The sequence below is a fragment of the Lepeophtheirus salmonis genome, chromosome 1 (genome assembly GCF_016086655.4).
Source record: "Lepeophtheirus salmonis chromosome 1, UVic_Lsal_1.4, whole genome shotgun sequence".
Lineage (NCBI taxonomy): Eukaryota > Metazoa > Arthropoda > Copepoda > Siphonostomatoida > Caligidae > Lepeophtheirus > Lepeophtheirus salmonis.
In genome coordinates this window covers 24,092,525-24,109,354 of record NC_052131.2, presented here as the reverse complement: position 1 = coordinate 24,109,354, position 16,830 = coordinate 24,092,525, and the positions used below count along the sequence as shown (strand labels likewise).

Genomic DNA, 16,830 nt, shown 5'->3' with positions numbered 1-16,830 from the left:
TATATAGACGAGGATAATAATATTATAGAGGGTTAAAGACCTGATAAGCAATCTAATTGCCTATTGAAAAATTAAAATTAAAATCTTTTCATCACATTTAAAATAATAAAAGACAAGTCAAATAGTTTTTATTATAGATTTAGTTTGATTTTATTGATGAACAATTTTGCCGCACGTCAAACTATCTCATTCTGTCCTGAAATTTGAAACCCCATAACCAGAAACTTGAAATTAATGAAGGCAGTCCTTTTAATAATAAGAAAAATAATTTCATTAGGAGGAGAGGATCTGGACTTTTTAAGATATTTGGACAATTAGCAGTTTGGAGGATTATGAAAGTAGATGGAAGATTCTCGATATGTGAAGGAGTATGTGAGTAGATTTTCTCGGGGGGGGCTAAGATATGAGGCCAGAGGAAATCATTTTGTAAAACACCACAACTTTTTCTTGTAGCTTAAATAGATTTTGACTCTTCAAGCTCAATGCTTCCGTCTACTTTCCTGATCCTCTAAAGTATTAACGGTCCGAATATTTCGATAAGGATCCTCCTTTTCTTTATCTACAAGTTTGTAGTTAATGAGCAATCAATAACTTTCTTAAATCTATTGTAAGGTATTATATATATTCATGTCCAGGGACAATGATTCTCCATCTACTTTACAATGGACCTTAATGGAAAGTAGTTTATTCTTCCATTGATATATTTATCCATAAAATGAGGAACAATAACTTTAATATGAGGATATATAAAAGTTTTAAAATATTATGTTCATTTGTGGGATACATATTGGAGTGGCCCAAAAATCCAAATTATATTAATTTTTTTATGGGGGGTGTTGAGAAATGTATAATGCTATCAGAGAATATTCAATGCCGAATTTTAGTACAATAGATTGTACATTAAAGGTGGAAACTTTATTTATATATGTATATCTTGTGAATTTGAAAAGAAAAAAAATTTCTATTTTTAAAAATATTGTGAGAAATTTGATTCTTTGAGAAGCTTGACGGGTCTTTTTCAAATTTTATTGATATAAAAAAAAGTTATATGTTTTATAAATCAAATTTTGTTTTATTTTCATCTTTATGCATCAAGAGCAAAATAGTAATATTTCAAATCTTTTCTGACATAATAATTATTAATAATACTCAATACCTAATAAAGACTTACTCCTCATACAAAATAAAAATAAAATATTTGTTTTTTTAATGTAATATTAAAAAGATAGTATAATATATATGTTATACACTATACAGGGTGTGCAAGATATCAATATACTTTGAGGCAACATCAATGGAAGCTGAGATCAAATGGGTACAAGACAATTTTAACAACTTCATCTCGACAGACTTTTGGCCACTGATTTTTTTTTGTGTGGGGTCTGATCAAACGACAAACAAACCTAACCTCTAGCAAAATCAAAGACGAACTTATGATTTGGATCAGGAAGGAATTCCAGGATTCGCCAAGGGAACAAGTGGCAAAGGCCTTCTTTTGATTTTATCATCGTGTAGAGACTGTAAAAAAGACTGGAGGTAATTTTGTGAAATAAAATAAATCAAAATCCATCAAACTCCCAGAATCTAATTTAATTTTTTTAATCTGATATCTGGTTGGAGATGAAATTTGCGTTTGAAAAAATATCTTTTTCGTGGCACAGATAGCTTGTTTACCCTGTCTACATTGATATATGAAACCATTCGATATATCATTAGGATGAAAGTTATAATGTGTACAAACTGTGAGTTATCATCGCAAATATATGTTTCGAATGGTTGTTAAATGAAGGAGTTTAAATTTTTGATTTTAAGGGCTTTTCGAAATAATAATATCTATATTTATACTACTTCTGATACAAATATCGATGAATAAAAATACTGTGGTCGTTCTTGTTAGGGCATCTCAATTGTTCTTAATGACACTTCTTAAGAACAATTGAGATGCACTAACAGGAACAACCACACAATTTTTGTTCAGTGTAGGGAAAGAAATCATAAGTTTAGAGGGATGGCATTAAATTTTCTAAGACGTAGTGGAACTTGAAGTACCAGTTTCTATATCAGTATGGTATAATTCCATTTTTAAATGTTTTAGTATCCCGGTACCTTTTTAGTACCCGTTTACCAAATATAATAAACATTATCAGAGTAACTATTTTTTTGTAAGTATTGAGAGACAAATAAATTGATCCAGAAAAAAAGAATTGCGGGAAGTGTATCAAAATTTACAAACTTAATCAACAGCTAGTCTTTATTATTGTACAACTTTATTGGAAAATCGCTGCTCCTTTCAATGTGAAAAACTGGACCTACAATTTCGTATTTTTAAAATTTTTGTCAAAACAATGGACATTTAGAAAACTTGAGACCAATATTATATTGGAGTTAAGATTTGTAGGAAATGCTGCGTACGTTTCTTTTTGGACTAATTGAAGGAGGCAAAAGGGCGGCTATCAGAATAAATCTTTTGTTATAAATAAAAAGATTTATAATGGTTTGTATAATGGTGGTACGAACAAAGGCCATAGATCCAATGATGAGTCGTGTGCCGTTTAATCTACTGTCAATCAGTTATTTTAAGGAATAACATTGCTTTTTAATGGACAAATCCATTTTAGAAAGTTTTTTAATTTGCCGGTAACACATGGCATAAAATGTTTAAAACACCTCGATGAATGTTGCCGCCCTATTGAATATTTATACTTTTTCCTTGTTTAAAGTGCAGTTAAATTGGGATAAAAGACAAAGAAAGACATTTATAAGGCTGTAACAGATTAAATTCTTTAATCTACAGAAATGAACGTCAGCTATGGTAACACAAATATAGAGAAATAACTTGGGACAAAAGTCCCATATACAATTATTTATCATAATACAAGTTAGTCAAGAGTTGGCGACAGAACGCAGGAGTCACTTTTAGCTTAATTTTTGCTAATTTTTTTCTTTTGGGGGTGAACCACTTTCACTTACCAACACTCTTAATGAACAAATTAAGATCGTATATCAAGGAATAACTGAATATTATTTCATCTGGAGGTAAAAAGGTGTACAATAATTTAAAGATTACTTTTAAATTACCTATTTATTACACACTCAAATCGGATCAGAGTTAAATATCATTTATATAATTGTAATTGCCGATGGATATTGTTAGAAAACAAACAAATATGACATCATATTTTACTCCGTTTGTTAGTTGAAGCTTTTCAGCACAATAATTGGCACATATTATGGTTTTTATATATTTCTTTCTTTATGATTTCTAAGGGTTAAAATGATTATTTAAGGGTGATAAAACTTTTAAAAATAGCTGCTGCAACGCACACTTTTGCTGAGTTAAAGGTTCAATAATAGTTGATAAAGTGTAATCATTTTTTTTATAGTTAATAAATTGTACATTTTATTATTATTCTTTTTAAATAATTTTTTTTTATTTACAATAAAGTATTGGAAGTGAAGGGCCACTTTTGGAAATTAGCAATTAATCTAAAAACTGTCAAAAATGGCTAAATTTTGATAAACAGATCTGTTGAGTCTCTTTTTTTTTTTTAATGTAAGACTCTGTTTTTCTTTATATGTACATATAAATACATTATTCATAATTTTTAATAGTAAAAAAAAGACATTAAGATATTTCTGGTCTTTGTCACAGACATTTATCATTAAATTACAAAGTATTTTTCATCTATTTATGTATGTATTTGAGCTCAACATAACTTTCAAGAACAAAACAAAAAAGAAGCAAAAACCATTTGCTTCTTTTTTGTTATTCTTATATCCATATATAAAATAAAACTAATGCAACAATTTTTTCTCATTTTCTTCTTTTTGTTCCATAAATCAATTTTGTTTCTTCAGATCTTCATCACTTGTTATAAGTACGGCTTATGAAGGAGGGAGTTTCTTCCTTTAGATCTTAATGCAGCAATTTTATATATATTACTTAAATAAGTATTTGAAGCATGATTCTTTGTTGGAGAGACTACTCTATTTTTTTTTCTCTTCACGATACGACAAATTGAATAACGGATAAAAAACTTTTTATTTAGTACTATTTAGTGTTTATTCGGAAATTGAATTGAGGTTATGTTTCAATATGAATAGGTGAATGGCAATTTTTTTGACTATTGCTTTATTAATTATATATATGGACTTATTAAAGTCTAATAAGCAACATAAATTCAATAAGGAATGTGGCTTGTCAACGTAAAAACAATCTTGAACAAGAATCAACAAAAGGAGAAAACTTCAATATATTTTTGTACTTCATAGACACGTAGAGGCCAAAATTTCAGAAATATATTGATGTCACTTATAGAGGTTTTTTTTTTCAATTTGGAGGGATAAGTTCAGATACTCAAAATTTTTAGCAGTAGTTTAAAAAAACTATTTCATTTAAGAGACTTATGTTGACCCCAAATTGGCTTTTCAATCATAAAATATATAGATTTCTCATTCTTTTAATATGAAGATATATATTGGCTACTTTGAGTACAATTTGAATTACCTTTAAAGGATTCTGAAAAATAATTACTGAATAGAAATTGACGATGGGTCGTCAAAAAATACATATGCAATACACACTTGGATTTTGAGAAAAATAATTCTAGCTTGCTTTTGTATTAACAAATATCAAAATGATCCCTTGTTGACCTCATATGTTGAAGTGACAAATTTGTATATTAGCTTTGATCCTACTTTAGCATTCATTGCTTAGGTTTTCGAGTAAGGTTTCGAGTGTTCAAACTGCTTCAAGATAGTCAATCTCCTAATATTTTCATTTTCATACTGAATCTGTGTAAGAAGTTGTAATTTTAATTTGAGATCTAAGTACAAATTGAACTTGAGAAGATGTGAGTATGAATCTTTAAAAGTCCTGAATCTCTTGTCCTCCTCAAAATTAAAATAGTGTGTCAAACTTTCAAAAAAAAATTGAAATATAAAAGGTTTTGACCGCTCTGTTAATTTCTCTTTCAATCATAGTTTAAATACTTTCCTTGGAGTTCTTATAACCTTAAGTTATAGGAGTTAATAGAAGCGTCCTAATTTCCATGGAAAAACTTAGGAATTGCCATCTTTAAGCAGCCTCTTAATATAGTAGCTATTGTATTATTACTTGAACCTTATATTTATAGACTTAAATGTACATTGTACATGGTATATTTTTGTACTTATATACACTACGAGAAAGCCAGTTTCAATAAGCTATAAAATAAAATAATTGATTTATACGTACATTAAGTATACATAACATTCCATAATATATATCCATAATTCAACCTCATTTAGTCGTAAATCCACGCCTATGACTAGAATATGCACTATTAACTACCTGCATTATACATTGAATTTCAACTGTATATTTATGTGAATATGTATATATATGATGTACATTAGAGTGGGTTGAAAATCAGCATTTTCAAAATCTATGATGGGGGAGATTAAGAAATTTATAATACTATGACAGACTATTCCATAATGCCAAATTTCTGGAAGATTAAACGTAATTTGAAGACCCCCAATTCGATTGTAACTTGAAACATATTTTGTGAATTTTATTATATTTTCTCAGTTATTGCTAATTATAGACATACATTTCATTCCTAGAAAAACCTAACCTGTAAGATTTATATCAACTTCGTAAACAACAACTATTATATAGTATCAGGGATATTTTAATTGTATAATTAACTTTTATAACATCAACAATTGTCTCTCCAAATTTTCTCTTTATACGAACATCATGGCCTCTAGTCTCGGCTGAAGCCTTGAACACCCTCTTGTCATTCTACAAATAGGCCCTATCCTTATCAACAGATACTTTCAGGTTCAACATTGCAGTAGGGAACAATGACTGCCTTGCTCTTCACGAAGCCATAGTGCATTGGCCACAGTCCAGTGATGAGGGGGCCACAAGTTGTGAGGCCAGAAATTGGTGAGGTTTTACTTGGCTAAATTTTGTGTTGTTATGGCTTAATTCTTGGGTGTTGAGCTTTGTTGCCAAGAGTAATCCCATCTGAATAGTTGTGATCGATCCAGGGCTTCACAACCTATTTTATCACGTCCTGGATGACGAGGCTTCAATTTCAAGGGCCACCCTGTAACAGAAGTATTTGGTTTGCCTCGACATCCTGTCTTCTTGGAGAGGCTATCACCACTGTAAATGAGCTTCCTGACATTTCAAACAAGCTCAACAGAGCCTTTCTCATTGTTCGTGATCTCCTTTACAGCACATAGAAGAAATTCAATTTGTTTCCTACATTATCGTTGTTAATTGACGCATCGTAATTAATAATATAACATATGAAAGGCTATAAATTAAAAAAACAATTTTTTTTATACTCTAACATTGATTGCTAGTAATAATGTCTTTTTATAGCTCTAATTGGCGAGGTACGATTTGCTTACTGACAACATACATGAATCCAATTGTTCTATTTTTGTTATTATAAAAAAGTTTCATAGATCCACAAATCAAGTTTTTATTATTAATATAAATTTTTTTCTGAAATAATAATGATTAGAAACAATTGACATTTTAATAGTGTATATGAATGTATAGGAAATGAATAGTAATGAACTACTATCTAACCGAAAAGGATTGAGATCTAATAATACATATATACAAAGAAAAGTAATTTAAAAATAGGGATTAACGCTTTCATGTTTATTTTGATAGCGTGTTTAATAGGCTAAGTTGGTAAATTAGTTTTGTGTATTTTCAGCTTCTCTTATTATCTATATGTTTGTTATGATCAAAGCTGATTTGGTATGTATTAAGTATGTTACAATTTCAGTATGCTTGTATTGGTTTTATAGAGTCAATGCAGCTACTTTAAAAAAGTTGTGATCGCCCAAAATCCTCCTGATTAGCATCACTAATTATAATATTACAATTACTTTAACTGACCTAGGGGTTTTATATTTCCTTCTCAAGGAGATACCTTGAATCAAACCTACGTACATTAATTAATTTCAACCTTTTCTATACTATAATTAGTAGATGTGTGTCTCTTAATCATTAATGTAGTCGCTCTTAGCAGTAATTACGGCTTTTAGGCGATGGGGAAAAGCTTAGCATCAGCTGTATATTTAGTCCTCGGTCATAGGGGCATAGTGCTGGCTGACAGTGTATTTGATGACCTAGGTGTTTGGATGACGGACACTACAGGCCTTCCCCTCGACAAGCACAAAAAGACTAATTAAAAACTCATTCAATAGAGTCTTGCAAAGGAGGAAATGGTTTGCTTTCATTTCTGGTGCTCAAAGTGGCCTATTCACTCGCACAAGGCTCTTTCTACCCATTTTTATACCTTTCTGGACAGTTTGGAGTGAAACCTCGATATATCTTGCATGGGTCCTCATAGACTTTTGCGGACGCCCTTGGACTGTTTTCTTTAGCTCCTTCGGATGCAGTTTGTAACTTTTTGACTAATACCTTGTTTCTCTCAAAAATTTTGGACTTGTTGACGGCGTAAACGGTAATACTGGAGATGCACAACTGAACAAAAGTATGCAAATGGAAATTGGTAAATCACGTTCAAGTGTCATTTTTTGGGCATGTACATAAGCCAGAGAGTTCATGTTTGTTTTGTTTTGTAACTGATTGCTGATGCTTTAATACGTCAAAATATGAATTAATTGCAATATCTACGCCTTCATTAATTATTGAATTAGTAAGTGTTCAGATTTTAATGAACCATCCAGTATACCTTAATTTCTTTATTATCGCTAAGTATCATATAAGGAAGTCAAAAACAAAACAAGCTCAAATATTATCTGTCGAGGTACGAATCAAAAAGTTAAACAAGGACTTGATTAAATAATGAGTTATTTAAAAGTTCCAATAATTTGATTATACAGGTGTGGGCGTCTAAAACTGAACACTCTTTTAAATTTTAGACGTTCTTCCTTTCTACTGGCTTAAGGGCTTGACAGACTTTTTCACGGCAGCAACCATTTCGCCCGACCTTCGAGGCCTTGACTTAGATCTTGTGGTCGCCTCAGGAGTCCCTTTGGCTACCACACTATAAACAGTGGTGCGGCTGCAGTTCAGAACCTTGGCAATTTCAGTGGGAGTTTTTCCCCACGCAGAAAGTCCCAAAGTTGCGAATCGACGTCTCTCCATATTATCGGCTGTTGTTTCACTGTTGCTATTTATATTTTGATGGAGTTTTGCTTATAACTAGTCAAGCCCCTTGCTTCAAATTATAAATCGGTTTCAACTCAATAAAATGACGAATATGTGCCTGGCGTAAAATAAAGGAGTGTTCAGTTTTAGACGCACGCACCTGTAAATGACTTTGAAATAATATATGGTCATATAAGTTCATTTTACGATATGACTGAGTTGAAAATATCTTCCATACAATAATTTTTCATTTTGGCATAACGTACTGCAAAAGTGTAGATATCATTTTTAAGGAAGGTAAAGCTGTAAACAAATCAATATGTCCACGAGGAATATTATTTATCTCAAAATTAACTGACTTTTGATAATGTTTATGTGAGGAACTAATAAAAAATATTATCTGCAAAGTCGTGAGAAATTTTCTAGCTTCTTATTCTAAAAAAATGTATGATCAGTAGAGTTTTGACAGCGCCATCTATGGTATTTATATCCAACAATATTATCATTTTTGGTGTTTTATTATTTTGTAACTGGATGGCACAATGTCTCTGTCGTTTTGTTCACAAACAAATATAAATGAACAACGCTCATGCCTTATTATTTTGTGAATTCCAGGAGCATGAGGGCTTAATGTTATTTTAATTAAAAGTATTCCTCACTTCCTAATGCAAAACACTGAAATTAAAGCATATAAAGCGCTTGATTCAGGAAAAGCAAATCATTTATTATTTATTTTATTTACATTTTTTGCTAAAATTGCCGAATTAAAAAAAATCTATATTTACTTCTTTTAAAAAATGTTCGGTACTAAACGGTTGAATACGTTTTTGACATAACAATTGTTATGTTTGTGTTTTGAATTAATAATTTTCTATTTGTAAAAGGCTATTTCACAAAAAAAAATCTACAATTACAGTAATAAGTAGAAAATAATAACAATATGAGTGGTTCTATTTCAGTCCATTAAATTAGTACTGTCCTAGCAAATTACATTTAAATAATAATTACTTAATAATTAACATTTTTTTTAAGAAAAACAAAAAAAACACACACAACCAAAAGCACACTACCTATAATAAGAAAAAATATTCTCTTTTTCTCTCCTTAAGCCATCTCATTAAAAACGCTTTACAAATGTTCTATTGTATTTTGGAGAAGAAAAAAAAAAGGATCTCTTTTGTATTTTGTTTTAACAGATACTACTTGAACATTAAAAAATAAAAGTATTTTGATGCCGTCATTAGTGAATGAAATACTCAAGACCTTTTTTTCAGTTGAAGAAAAAGCACTCATGTATTCTAATTGTTTACATCTTTCAGCAAATGCATAATATTAAGAGTCTGTTGAACTCAAATGTACAAATGTAAATAATCTGATTAAAAAACAAAAAATGAATTGACATATTTAAAAAGAATATAAAATCAAATTTTCCCAAATTCGAAAACACAGTTTATAAATTCAATATGTAAATTTTTGGTGGAGCATCAGGAAAAGTCGAACTATAAAATCAATGTTCCAGTTTGCCTCTTCTCTTTTCAATTTTTGTTGGATAAACTCTTCCCCTTTTCCCGACTGCGACACTTTAGTGCGTCACTCGCCTACTTATACCGAGGATGCTGTCGATCTCCCCCCCCCCTTATTCATTCACAAACCCTCTTCATCATCCTTTTTCGTACAAAATTCGAATTACTCGGCTAGAATAGGAAGGAAGTTGAGAGATGAGAAGAAAAGAGTTGGAACTGCTTGGAAATAAATTCTATTCAACTCATCATGTTATCTGTTAGGGAACTATCAACTCCTCTATACTGCTATACTTGTGATTCCTACGTGGCTAAGAAAACTCTTTGATTTCATCCGATTATACATATAGCTTTTATCTCAATTTATGCTTACAGTTCTTATCATTTAGATAGTAATGTCAAAGAAGTTAAACTCTCAGAATCTGTCTCTTTACCGATCAAGAACTGGCTTACGAACAAAAAGAAGAGTTCATTTAATTTTCTATGATGATCTTTCAAGAGAATATGAATATAGTCACTCCTAAATTACTCTTGGCACATACTGACGAATGATCAACTTAAACAATGTTTCTCCATGACAGTACTTTTGAGGAGCTTGAAGGTATGTGAGCAGCATTTCTTCTCTAGAAAGTAAAGATAATTTTATTGAAGAATAATCACTTTATAGCTAAAAAAAAAGGCAACTAAAACAGACACCAACATCTATCAAGAAATTTCTCTTCGTACAATTTACAGATATCTAAATACTATGTTTCTCAGATACCTCTGATCTCTTGGACATTGGAAGCAAATATCGATGTTTCAATCATTTATTGAAAATTTATAAGCAATTTTGAATTTCTGATTCATTCTTCTTATCAGATTGAGTATCATATTTTTCTGCAGATAATGTGAATATTTAATACGTATATGATGATATCCAGATGGTGTTCTTAAATTTATTTTTGTATATTGAAATTTATTTATTTAATGTATTTTTTTTTTTTCATTCAGGCAGAGTTATAATCATTTTTTTGTAATCCATGGGTTGTGGTTAATTACAAATTAGTTTATATAAGTTTATTCGATCAGCTGTTTTAATATGTTAATGTTTACTATTAGCAAAAATTAATCTCATTTTTATTTTCACATTATGCAAACAATTTCAAATATAGGAAGATGAACTGCATCAAGAAGTGATAATGAGGACTCCAATAGTTCTTCAAATATTGGATTAGAAATTGATTGGACTATTTTTGAACTTAAGATTGAGAGTGACAATGAAGATAAAAAAACAAACAAAACAATCCTTCCATCCTTTTCCAAAAAATATATATACTACGTATGTTTGACTTTTACTGGGGTTATTTAGTTTATCATCCAAAAATTACAACTATTACAAGTACAACTATATGATATATACCTATTATAATTGAAAAAAATTCAATTTTTGTTCATTATATATAATAAATTTATGTTCTAATCAAGATTCTATATACATATATATATATGTGATTCCGAAATAAGTCTATTGATGTCATTTGATGTTGGAGTTTCCAACATATACAGGTCAAGAACATGTTCTCAAACATCAGAATGAAATCTCAATTTACTCTAAGGTATCTTTCCATGTTCTACAACTTAATGAGGAATCAGAAAATTCAAGCTGACATGTTCTTACATCAAATTGAATTTTATTCTTAGCATCTAGTTTTGCTCATTTTAGAAAGTCTTAAGGATTTTTTATATTGTAGAGCTCAAACCAAAGGTGGAGACTAAAACTCAAAATTTGACTTGGGCTCAAAAGTTAAGACTCACGACTCCATTGAAACTCGAAATTTATTTCAATTATGTCACTGGATATAATTTAAGATAATTTAAAAAGTATTTTTTAATTTTGGAGGACTTGAACTACTCGATAAAAAAAGTTAAGACTCACGACTCCATTTAAAAATGAAAGTTATTTCAATTATGTCACTGGATCTAATTTCAGATACTCTAAAAAATTATTGTTTATTTTTTGGAGGCCCTGAACTACTCGATAAAAAGTTCATCAACTTGGATACGTGAGCAAAGACTAGAGACTGTAGTTGGACTTGCAGAATAAGAACTTTTCCAAATCATTGCCTCTCTTAGATCTTCATTTAATTTTCTATCCACTCTTTGTTTTTTTCTTAAACAGATATTCATAATTAATTTTTTATTTAGTCTTCGATTTTCTAAGCCAATCAAATGATAAGACAGAGTAAAAATTAGCCAATGAGGTGATAGGACAAAGAAATTTCCCTTTCCTCATTGCATCTCTATACTATTGTTTTACATCTTCCTTAAAGACTCCACAACAGAAAAAAAAAAAAAGGAATGAAAAAAAGGAAATTGGCAGGAATGACTCTCCAATATCGATCCACAATTCTACTCTGAGTCCAAGAAGGACTCAGAATTATATATCTGCAACAAATCTTTAAGATTATTCTCCGTCTTTTATGAGCACACACGAATACTCAGTCAGGTTTGGATGAAATAGAATGTAGAAGAAAAAGAAGTTCAATAATAGTTACAACAACTGATGAAAAAAATTCATTCCTCAGAATAGTAAATTCCAAGAAAAGCAAAACAGCTGTTCTTTTTTTCCAGTTCTCCCTACTTTAATTTGGCAGACGCGCGTTCACCTTCTAGTTCTTTCTATATAAGTAATTAGCATTCTATTCTCACTGAAACTCTCCATTGTTGGTATTGCTCTCTTTAACATGTTCTCAATCCCCTGAGGTATTGCCTTTTTATTAATTCTTGCTGTTTAAAAGACTGTATTTTTGCTACCAAGGCTTTCATTTTGATATTTTATAGGTGAGTTGACGCCGTTTACACCAGCCAAACACCCTTCGTGATTCTGAAGTACAATTGTTTCTCTACCTCTAATTAATTTCCACAAAGAGGGACTTAGGTAGAAGAAGTACTCTGAATTATCCCTTGCAAAGAAAGTATAGTTTCTATTATCCACCGCTGATTTGTTAATAGAGAGTAAAGATATAGGCAATAGAAGGACTAAATATTTGATGTTTATGAATGCTTTGCTCAATCAAGCGAGTTTATTCCCTCTTAAGTGACTGACCAATCATATAAAAAAATGTGTAGTATGATACTGGAATTCTCTGGTGATAACTAACAGATCCCTTTGTTAGAAAATTTGTTTTTGAAAAGTTTGTTGCTTTGAATTTTTTTTTGGATGTACTTATTTGTATTCTTTAGAGCTTTTTATGAAGGTAGGATTAATTTATTTAACTAGTTCTTTTTCACTAAGGGGTGTACTCATTAACAGTAATGTAATACAGGCTGTAAATTTATGGTTATGATTGTGCCGATCCTTATGTTTTGAGCTCCTCGTGTAATTTTCTAAATTAAATCGTTTAGTACTCTGATCTAAAAAAAAAAATTAAGAAATTTCAAATATTAGAAGTAGAAAAAAAATGAAATAATAAAAACGGTCAGTAGAAATCTGACATTGCGGAGAGAGAAATGGAAAGAAAACGTAAAAGAAAATGATACAATTGTCAGGAGAAGAGGTTTCCTGTTTAAGAACGCTCATTCGTCCGTCAGACTTCAAAAAATTATTTTACAGGACTGAGTTCTTGTGGAAACATCAGAAACTCTTAAATGTTTGCATCAAAAGTTTGAAAATATACATTGCAGACAACAATATAATTTCCCAAAAAAAACGAAAATTCAATGCTCGATTCTTGTTTTACATCAAAAAATATTTTAAATAATATAAGGTATAATTTTAAGAGTAATAAAGATTCAGGAGCCGATGGAATCGGTCTAAAAGTTTTCAGTCTTTCCCCCAATGTATTTATGCCTTATCTTCTTAAATTCGGAGCTTCGATGGAGAAATATGGATAACTTCCCCCCAAATTAACTCTTGGTAAAATTACACTCATCCCAAGGAAATTTGAGCATTGGAAGCCAATAACAATTTTAAATTGGACATAGAATTATGACGGGAGTCATTGCAAAACACATAGAAGTCACCCTTAACACCAAGATTGGCATCATCAAAAGGTTTTTTTATGAGATGGAAAAATTAAGGACATTTCTCCAAACATAAGAGCATCCCTTGACTATGTAATTGATAGAAATACATTTGGAGCAATTATTGCGGTAGACTTTCAAAAGGTGTTTGATTCCTTAGAACACAAACACATTCTTAGTTGTGTTAAAAAGTTTCTCTTACAACGCTTTTTTATCCAGTTAGAGCTTTGCTTTATAATGGATCATCCACTATTAATATGGAGGGTCACTCCAGTACACCAATCACTCTCAAGAGAAGCTGTAGACAAGGATGCCCTCCGTCACCTTTAGTTTTTATTGCGCCAATCGAATAATTTTGGAGGTTCCTACAATGAAAATATGGAGGCTTTGGAATTTCTTTCAACTCCAAGTACCATTTATTGAATGCGTATGCTGATGATATTACCCTATTTGCAAACTCAGATAGACAACTAATCAGGAGAATTGAAGTTTTTCTGAATGCGTCTGAAGTACTATCATTACCCAGTACCCAGACTATCATTGAGATACTATTGATCCAAAGTTTTTTTAAAACAAGCTTCATATATATATATAGTTCATAATATTAAAATCCTAAATAGTACATTATTTGTCACAAATAATAAATTATGAAATAGCCATGACGTATCAAGTGAGACGAGGTGATTGGCAACTGACAGTATAATACATTGGATATTTTTGTACTCATTGATATAACGCCGTGAGACACTTTATATAGTTGAAATACTCACAGTTATATATTTAATAAATACATAATGACCATTTAATTTTAATAGAACAAAATGAAATGATTGTATCAATTATAAATACCTATTTTGTAATTAAATACTGGCTTTTAAGATGAAAAAACGTTAAACAAGTTACAACTTTTACACGACCTAAATATTAAATGAAATCCATAAATTTGAATATTCTTTCATTAGTATAAATAAAATATCTTTTTATAACCCATTCAAATGGCTCAATATTATGCGGTAAAAAAAATGATGTGAAACAAAAACATTAATTTCCATCATAACATTTTTATTTCAATGCATTTTTCTGCTCTATAATATTTCATGATTCAATTCACTCCATGTATCATTCAAAATAATTACAAATTGAATAAATTCTTCATTGTACAATTTTATGTACAATGTATATATGAATGGTTTTTTGCATCAATAAACTGGTCAACAAATAAATGGAGTTTAGTATTTCCGTATTTATCTTTTTTCATCGAAAGAAAACTTATACACAGTTATATAAATTGAACTTTCTTTACACACATTAAATACACATAAAAATACACAGCATTTTTTCTCTCTTACTTTCTCTCCATATTTAATGCAAATTTAAGCATAAAGAAAATTTGTAAAATACATACTCGTATTATGTACTTAATGCAGATGTTAATATGTTTTGAAACGAAGTGGAGAAACATTATAATAATGCATAATTTGTTGAAAAATATAAATGTTTAAACAAAAGATTTAAATTAAAGTTAGGAAAAAAGTGTAACAATGACAATGGGTGTTCCATAACGTTTTTTACCTACAGATGTTGGCCTTGTTAGTGAGCATATTTACTTAAAAAATATTTTACAAACTTGAGATCCAGTGAGCTTGGACTCCGAATGCTGGTTTCAATCAAATAAAAAGTCTTTCATCAATTAAATCTATTGATATACCCTTTACTTGAGATTATAATGTATAACTTAGTTGCAAGACTTATTTTCTGTACAGTTCGTAGTTGATAAAGGCTACGCTGCCTTCAAACTGTATATGGGTACTAGTTCTAACTTTTGGGGTTCATATGAAGGAATGATTTACTAATCAGACTCATGATATTCCAGTTTAAAAAAATGTCGTTATTCTGATTTTATAATTCTTTGAAAAATTAAGGAAGTATCATTTAAAGTAGTTGAGGTTTAATTATACTTGCTACATCAAGTATAAAATTGCAACCCTCTAATTCTTACTTTCAGTTATAAGCCTTCTATTATGAAAATAATTTAAAAGCTGGTTCCTCTGTTGGTAGAAAAAGATATCTATATCTATATCTAATAATTCTTTGTGTAAGTTTTGGAAGGCTTAGATATTTTTGATGTAAGTTATTTTAGCCGATCTAGTCAAAGAAAGGAAAGGCTTGTATCAGATGTAGTTCAATGTGGCACATGTAAAAAATGTAACTCTAGGTGGTTAAATCATCTTACAATACAAACTAGCTGATTAGTTACATCTTCCTACTTAAGACGAAAAGAAGCAACAACTTATATATGGTACTGAGCAAAATCACATATCAGTGTCAAGCTGATGGAATTGATCATCCTTGAGACTGACCAAACCATTTACTTTTGATGCAATACCGATACCAAATTCACGAGACTTGTATCCAAAGTCATGGTTCATTAAGGAAGTCAAACACTTTTAGGCATGTTGACCTGACATTAAATGTTGTTACATTGAAGAAAAAAATAGTATAATATTTAACCTCTACCAAACGTCCTTTATATTTGATGATTGACAGTATGATAATATGATTGAGCAAAAAAATCGGGTGAACATTGCAGAAAAGATAGACAAGTTTGTGTTGAGTGTATAAAAAATAGGATCCTAATTAATCCACATTGAAGTTGTGACCTATCTGATCAGTTTAAACAAATTCAACTTTGTCAAACAGTAATTTAATTAATCCTTTATAATATCTAAATGTGGGTGAGAGGTTACAGGGCCATCCTCAGTGAGGTATCCGCCACCCCTTGTCCAGGAATTTATGTTGATTCATATTTTAAAAAAAATGAAACCACATGACCTAAGTAAACTTTTAAGGGGAAGCTCTAGCTGTCAAAATAAGATTTTGTAGAATAATAGCATCCTCTCCACCTTAGTGGGAGTTAAATGCTAAAAAAATCAATTAAGATAAATATTAAAGGAGAGCATTTAAGCTCTATAAACATTAAAACCTCGTAAAACATCTGAATAACTTTTATTAATGCATATATGTATACCTAATTAACTTAGATGTAATGATGGAAATTTGATACTTGATAATCAAATTAGAAGGCTGTCTAATATTACAAATTGTGTCCTTTATTAAAATACGACCCACTTTGAATATAAATAAGTACTGTATTTATGTACCAAAAGTCTTCAA

The 16,830-nt window shown here is 30.1% G+C and overlaps 1 protein-coding gene across 4 annotated transcripts in view; it reads right to left on the bottom strand.

The window, feature by feature from the left end:
* Nucleotides 1-16,830, bottom strand: part of LOC121123592 (band 7 protein AGAP004871) — a 497,290-nt gene that overhangs the window by 235,560 nt on the left and 244,900 nt on the right. The window lies entirely within an intron of this gene.